The following is a 7,736-nucleotide window of genomic DNA, read 5'->3' on the forward strand; positions in this document are numbered from 1 at the left end:
TGTAGAACTATAAGTCCCTTTAATGCCCTGTATGCTGGGACTTGTGTTTTGCTGAGTCCCTGCATGCAGGGAAGCATGCTGGGACTTGTAGTTCCACAACTTAATACAATAGTTTATTATTACATTTTTACACATTTATGGCTATCGGCCTGGTGCCCACCACCCAGGGGCACCAGGTATAGCTCTGGGCTTCAGCCCGGGCAGGGGGTAGCCTGAAGGTGGGACAATAAAGGGGTCCAGGGTCCTGGCCCGGGCTGACCAGTCAGGGGCTAATGTTTTAGCCGGGGGAGATTATTTAAACAGTCTAGCCTGGCTGTGGCATTAGCCTGCTGGTTGTTTGGGCCTGGTGCTTGTTTTCAAAATATGGGGGAACCCTAGTCATTTTGTCCCCCATATTTTTGGGAACCAGAGCCATCCCTAGTGCTGGCTATAGAAATACAGGGAGACCCCAAATCTCCCCGCCCCCCTGTATTTTTGCAACCAAAATCAGGCTAATGAGCCTGGGGCTGGTAATGGATGGAGCCTCCATCATGGAGGGGAGAGGGGGGGGAGGGGGGGAGCATCCCATGTGGTTTTATTTATTTATTTATTTATTTCTATATTTTTTCCAGCCATATTTTCGGCACAATTACCAGCCGTATATACCATATGGCTTGATAGTAAATTTCGATTCACCATTCGAATGAGTGAAACCCATTCATATTCTTTTGATGGTGTATTCAATTGTATTTTCAAAATACGAATATACGAATAGCCGTATACCGGCCTTTGTAAATTCAGAAAATATGAATTTAACGGCCGAATATGGCTAGGAATTGAAAACTGGCATTTGTAGTAATTCGATGTTAGTAAATTTCCCCCTCTATCTATTATCTTATAGAAGGTGCTAAATAAATATGTAGAATCTGATTGGTTGCTAAGGGCAACATCCCATCTTAGATAAAACTTCCACTTGAGTACTTTTACCCCTTAATATCTGAGGGTAGCCACCCCTGCACCCCGAAAACATATACCCTGCAAATATAGGGCCCCAAGACACATGACAGAATTATCATTGTCATCTTATTACCCCCAGTTGCTTCTGCAACCCTACACCCCTGCTAAACATCCCTTCCCCAATCCAGATATGCCAGTATACGGAGTGTGTTGGCAATGTGTGCCTTCTGTCATTGGCATGGAACTCCATGGCAGAGAACAAGAAAAGCAGAAAAGAGTGGGCAAACAAGCCACGGGTACAATGCCAGCGCTCTTCAGTTACCGTTAAGCTAGTGAGTTAAGTGTTGGAATCAGGGGGTGGCAGACGGTTCCGGCAGCAGTGGTACTGGCTAATCTGGAATGTTAAACTCACAGAGCTGTTACACATCGCTATAGAGGAGCAGGGGAAAGCATACGTAGAGTAAGGCACGTGTACAGCACGGAGGGGATGTATGAGCGAGGGGGCACCTATTATTGCTGCACCACAGAAGGTTGCGTATGGCAGTATGCTCACCGCAGCCCGAGGAGCTGAGCACACAGAACACAAGGGCTCTCAGATTGTTAGATAAGAACCAGATCAGTGGAAAACATGAATGTTTTAAAATATATTTTCACCCTTTTTTTAAGCCTTAAAGTTTTCACCTTTTTTCAAGCCAATATGAGCCGAGAGGCGGTATTTAATGCCCTACCATCCACTACGGCATGGTGGGAGAATATAATACATACCCTCCAACATTTTGCCTATGGAAACCGGTACAGGGGGCGTGGTCAGCGATATAGGGGGCGTGGTCAGCGATATAGGGGGCGTGGTCATACATTAATTTTAAATACGTACGGTACTGTCTGGAAGTTTCAGGCTCCGATGGCGTCATGCTCGCCCGCCGCCAGGGCTGGCCACCTCTCAGCGCTCAGGCAGCGCAGAGATTCTCTCCCACAACAGTGCGCATGCGGATATGTCCTTTGCCATGAGTGCAGGGTGCGCGGGGCCGGCCCGTGACGTCATGACGCACAGGACCGGCCCGCAATGCACTCTTGGGAACGGGGGAGAGCCAGCGCAGCACCTCCAGGCAGCTGACGGAGCAGAGCCAGGGAGCCCGGAGGATTTTGATTGAGAGATATAGAGAGAGATAACTGACTGCCGCAGGGAAGTAAAAAATAAAAACGGTACATTCGGTACAATTTTTATTTGCCGGTACAGACTGTTGAAAAACGGTACTGTACCGGCAATTTCAGTACAGTTGGAGGGTATGATAATAGTGTACCAAGCACAGTGAGGCACTAAGATCTGAATGGTTGCTATGGGCAACATCCAGTGGCAGCTCTTACCCTTGCGGAGGAGGGAGGCTGCCATGATGTGGCCCCCCTCCTCCGATGCCCCTACGCCGCTGTTGCTGGTCCAAGCAGCCGGTCCCCTGTACATGTGCTGGCCCAAGCCTACATGGGCTACCTTTGCAGCAGCCCCCGGAGGCTTAATCAGGTTCCCGAATCCGGCACATGCGCAGTGTATTCCGCGATACTGCGCATGCGCGGAACCCATTTTTGGGGTTGCCCCGCATTTGCGCACAGAGAGGCATCCTGGAGGGAGGGAGGAACTCACAATGGGACTGCCTTCAGTGACTGGCAGGTCAGACTTCCAATAGGAAGTCACTGCCAGTCACATTAACCTGGGGGGGCTGCAGCCCATAGGTAAAAACTGCCACTGGCAACATCCCATCTTCAATAGGGTAGATGGTTTCATGCCCTACCATCCACTACGGCCTGGTGCACTGAGCACAGTAAGGCTCTGTCAGAGCCGCGGGCCCCGGCCTCTGGAAGGGCCTGGGCAGCTGCCCACAGTGACCCCCCCACCCCTGCACACCGCCTCCCCCACCCGGCGGCCCCCCAGCCAGGCATGCACGATACACAGTGCAGCCTGCAGAGCGCCGAACCTAGGACACAGCAGGGGCTCGGCGCTCTGCAGGCTGCACTGTGCACTGCAGTGTGCGCTCCTGAGGAGACGGGGATGCCGCAGCTACTGTAGGTAAGAAAAGTTTTATTGTTCCTCAGTGAGAAAAACAAAATAGCAATCTAGCAAATATGATACCTTTTAATGGCTAACAAAAATAAATGTTGTTAAAATGCAAGCTTTCGAGACTTCTTAGGTCTCTTCCTCAGGCATGGTATAACAAGGTGTGTGAAGAACCACATATATATACACAGCAGAGTGGGAACAAGATGTGATAGATGGACATTCTTAAGATCAAAACAAAACAAAATAACAGAATGAGCTTGTAAATTGAGTCCTTAATTAGTTTGTAGATAAGTAGTGTGAAAGTTTTATTGTCTCTAAGTTGATGACAGGCCAGAGTAAAGGCCCCCATACACTAGCCGATTTTGGTCAGATTTCAGCCAGATCAGTCGGATCTGGCCGAAATCGGACCAAAATCGTCTAGTTTTGATGTTCCCTCAGATCCGATGCGCGGTCCCGTGCGCATCGGATCTGCGTCGGGTGGTCGGACCTGCTGCACGTCCGACCACCCGACTTGGGAGCAGGGGGGGCTGGGGACGCTGCGGGGGACACGTCTGTGTCCCCCGCTGCTGGGGACAGCGTCTGTGCGGCGATAAGGTAGAGGGAGCAGGGGGGGCTGGAGACGCTGCGGGCGGGGGACACAGGCTGCATAGAGCCGGGCAGGGGGAGCCGGCCGGGAGCTGTCAGTAATGAATAAAAAAAAAAGCCCATACAATGAATGGGCGGCCTGTGATTGGCTGAGCGCTCTCTCAGCCAGTCAGCAATTGGCTGAGAGAGCGCTCAGCAGCCAATCACAGGCTGCCCATTCATTGTATGGGCTTTTTTTTTTATTCATTACTGACAGCTCCCGGCCGGCTCCCCCTGCCCGGCTCTATGCAGCCTGTGTCCCCCGCCCGCAGCGTCTCCAGCCCCCCCCCTGCTCCCTCTACCTTATCGCCGCACAGACGCTGTCCCCAGCAGCGGGGGACACAGACGTGTCCCCCGCAGCGTCTCCAGCCCCCCCTGCTCCCTCTACCTTATCGCCGCACAGACGCTGTGTCCCCAGCAGCGGGGGACACAGATGTGTCCCCCGCAGCGTCCCCAGCCCCCCTGCTCCCACCTCTTAGCCCCCCCCCCCACCCCCCCTGCTCCCCGGGTTTTTTACATGTGATAAATCGAGACGATTTATCACATGTAAAAAATGGCACATCAAGTGCCAATCTAATCAAGCTCCCCCGGGGAGCAGCCGGGGAAGCTCAGGGGGAAGTCGGGGGCGACTTGTCCTAAGGACAAGTCGCCCTAGTGTATGGGGGCCTTTAGAGCTCCGATGCCCTCACTCTCTCTGGGCCAGATTCCTCAGATGTTGTAGTGGGCCATAAATCCCTCGGATAGATTCAGTCCTGTGTTAAGGGTGTCAAACGTTGTCATTAATTTGTATTCCCAGACCCTCCTGTCTCTTTGTGATTTGAAATTTCCTTTTAGTATAATCACTTTCATATGATCCTGATTGTGTCCTGGGCTGCAGAAATGTTTGGCCACAGGAAAGTGTGTCTTTTTTTCCTTTATTGTGTGGCGATGGGACCTCATCCTTGCCTTAAGTTTTTGTCCTGTTTCTCCAACATACAGACCCCCAATAGGACATTTGGTGCACAGAATCAGGTACACTACATTGGTAGTAGAACATGTGAATGTCCCTGGGATCTTATAGTCCTGTTGTGTGTTGGGGATCCGTACACTGTCTGTAGTGAGGATATGGGCACAGGTTTTGCAGCTCCTTACATTGCAGGGATAGGTTCCTCTTTGTGTAATGGATGGCAGTGAACTTCGGATTATAATATTTTTCAGGTTTGCAGGTTGTCGGTAACATAGTAGTGGAGGGTCTGGGAATATTGTTTTCAGGCGGTCATCTTTGTGTATGATGTGATGTAGTTTTTTTGCAGTTTTTCTTAGCACCTCAAGCTGTGGGTTGTAGGTGACTACCAGGGGTACACGGTTGTTTCTTTCTCTTTCTTTATATTGGAGAAGTTGATTTCTGGGTATCCTGATGGCTCTGATAATCTGATCGTTGATTGATGTGGGATGATATCCCTGATTTAAAAAGGTCCCTTTAAGTTGTTTTAAGTGGACATCTCTATCTGCTGGGCTGGAGCAGATGCGATGATATCTGATGGCCTGGCTGTAGATAATGGATTTTTTGATGTGTTTCGGGTGGAAGCTGTCCCATCTGAGGTATGAAGGCCGATCCACGGGTTTTCGGTATAGGGTTGTCTGTATTGCGTTGTTTTGAATTGTTATAGTGGTGTCAAGGAAGTTTATCTCGGTATATGAGTAATTCATTGTCAGGTTTATTGTTGGATGAAATCTGTTAAATTTTTCATGGAAATGTATGAGTTCTTGTTCAGAATCAGTCCAGATGATCAGGATATCATCGATGTAACGGAAGTAAGCCAAGGGTTTGATTGAGCAGGATGCCAAGAAGTCACTCTCGAGTTTTGCCATGAACAGATTGGCGTATTGCGGTGCCATTTTACTGCCCATGGCGGTCCCGGTGCGCTGTAGAAATATTTCTTTGCCAAAGGAAAAATAATTGTGTGTAAGGATGAATTTTGTAAGCTGTATTGCAGGACCAGGAGCAATCCCATTGGACTCAAGATATATCTGGCATGCTGTCAGTCCATCTTCATGGGGGATATTGGAATATAAGGATTCCACATCCATGGTGGCAAGGATGGCTCCATTAGGGAGGGGACCTAGGGTTGATAATTTATTCAGTAGGTCCGTGGTATCTTGGAGAAAGCTGGTAGTATGTCTCACCAGTGGTTTCAGGACACCCTCTACCCATCCTGAGATTTTTTCAGTGAGGGTTCCCACGCATGAGATGATTGGCCTCCCTGGGTTGCCGGGCTTATGTATTTTGGGAAGCATGTAGAATATTCCAATTCTGGGACTGTCGGGTATCAAGTCCAAAAGTTCTGTAGACTCTGCTGACAGCCCCCTGACAAGCCTTCTCAACTCCCTTAAATATTTTTGAGTTGGATCTTTGTCTAGTTTGGTATAGTATTGGATATCCATCAGCTGTCTATTTGCTTCCTTAGTATAGTCCGATGTGTCCATGATGACTATGGCCCCACCTTTGTCTGCAGGCTTGATGGTGATTTTCTTGTTGTTTCTTAAGGTGTGAATAGCTCTTCTTTCTTGCACACTGATGTTAAAGTATTCCTTTTTATGTTTTTCCAATATTGTTGACTGGACCACATTTCTAAAAGAGTCAATATATAGGTCCAAAATGGTACTGCGGCCAGGTGGTGGTGTCCAGACAGAACTCTTCTTGTGGACTGGTCTAATTTGTGTTTGGCTATTTGTAGGTTCTGTCTCCTCTCTGTCATGGAAGAACTCCTTCAGTCTTAGTTTCCTAAAATATTCTTCCATGTCACTACATAGTTCTGTTTTGTCGAGAGGCTTGGTCGGACAGAATGTAAGACCTCTAGATAGCACACTGACTTCTACTTTAGTGGGTTTGTGAGATGACAAATTAATCACACAGTTAAATTTACCTGTGTCTTGCTGGGAGTTCTGTTCTATCCCTCCAGACTGTAGGTAAGTAATGGTGTGAATGAAGGTCAGTTCTGGGGAAGGGGGTGGGGGGGTGGGGGGGGGGGTCAGTCTCGGGCACCAAAATTACTAGTGGCAGCCCTGGGCACTGTGCCGGAGGCATGGCGAGTGCGACGGTACACCTTGACGGTGTCCATGACCACTATGTCGATATTTGGTACAAAAAAAATTTGAAAACATCATGTCGACCTTTCGACTGTTGACCTTCCCATTGTCGACCTAATGCTTGCGTTGACCTTCCAACCCTGTCAACCTATTTTATGTGTTGACGTAAACCATGTCGACCTTCAAGTGGTTGACCCAATGAATGTCAACCTAATATGGGTCAAGATCGCTCAGTACAAAGCGCTGTGTCAGTGCTGTGTGCTGAGCGATGTATCAGGGCCAGTGTTCTCCGATGGGGCCGCACATCGCTATCGCTATGCCCCTGCACATGGAGCGATGTAGGGGCACTTTCTGAGCAATGTAGTTAAATTTAGTAACATCGCTCAGAACATGGCCTGACATCGCTACGTGTGTAGGCCCCATTAGGGTGGTTACAGTCCTGAATTACTGACTTATTGGGAAGGGAGGGAGTCATACCACTAGGGTAGAGGACAATGTTATATTACACAGCCACAAGGTGGCGCTAGACACCCTTCAACAGTTAAATGCATTTAAAAAAATATATATATATATATATTTATATATATATCCTCCACAATAGTGTCAGGCGCCCTATGCTTAGAATGATAATTTCTGTCTCTCCTTAGTTAGCTTTTGTTAACATTGTTTATTAAAAAGCAAAGATTTTTTCTTAAAAACCAGATTACTCTTAAAACTGGAGTACGCTTTGTTTTTAAAGGGTTGCATCTTTAAAAACAAAGCGTACTCCAGTGTCAAGAGTAATCTGGTTTTTAAGAAAAAATCTTTGCTTTTTAATAAACAATGTTTTTTATATGCTAATATATGTATGGTTTTTTGAGAAAAAGCTAACTAAGGAGAGACAGAAATTATCATTCTAAGCATAGGGCGCCTGACACTATTGTGGAGGATTTAGGTAGAGGTAGCTCCGCTAGTAGGGGGCCTAGTGTCACTGGCGACCACAAATCCATAGCGCAATTTCAGGAATTCTGTTGTCGCGCGTATATATATATATATATATATATATATATATATATAT

Source organism: Crinia signifera, chromosome 11, assembly GCF_055691185.1.
Source record: "Crinia signifera chromosome 11, ASM5569118v1, whole genome shotgun sequence".
Taxonomy (NCBI): Eukaryota; Metazoa; Chordata; class Amphibia; order Anura; family Myobatrachidae; genus Crinia; species Crinia signifera.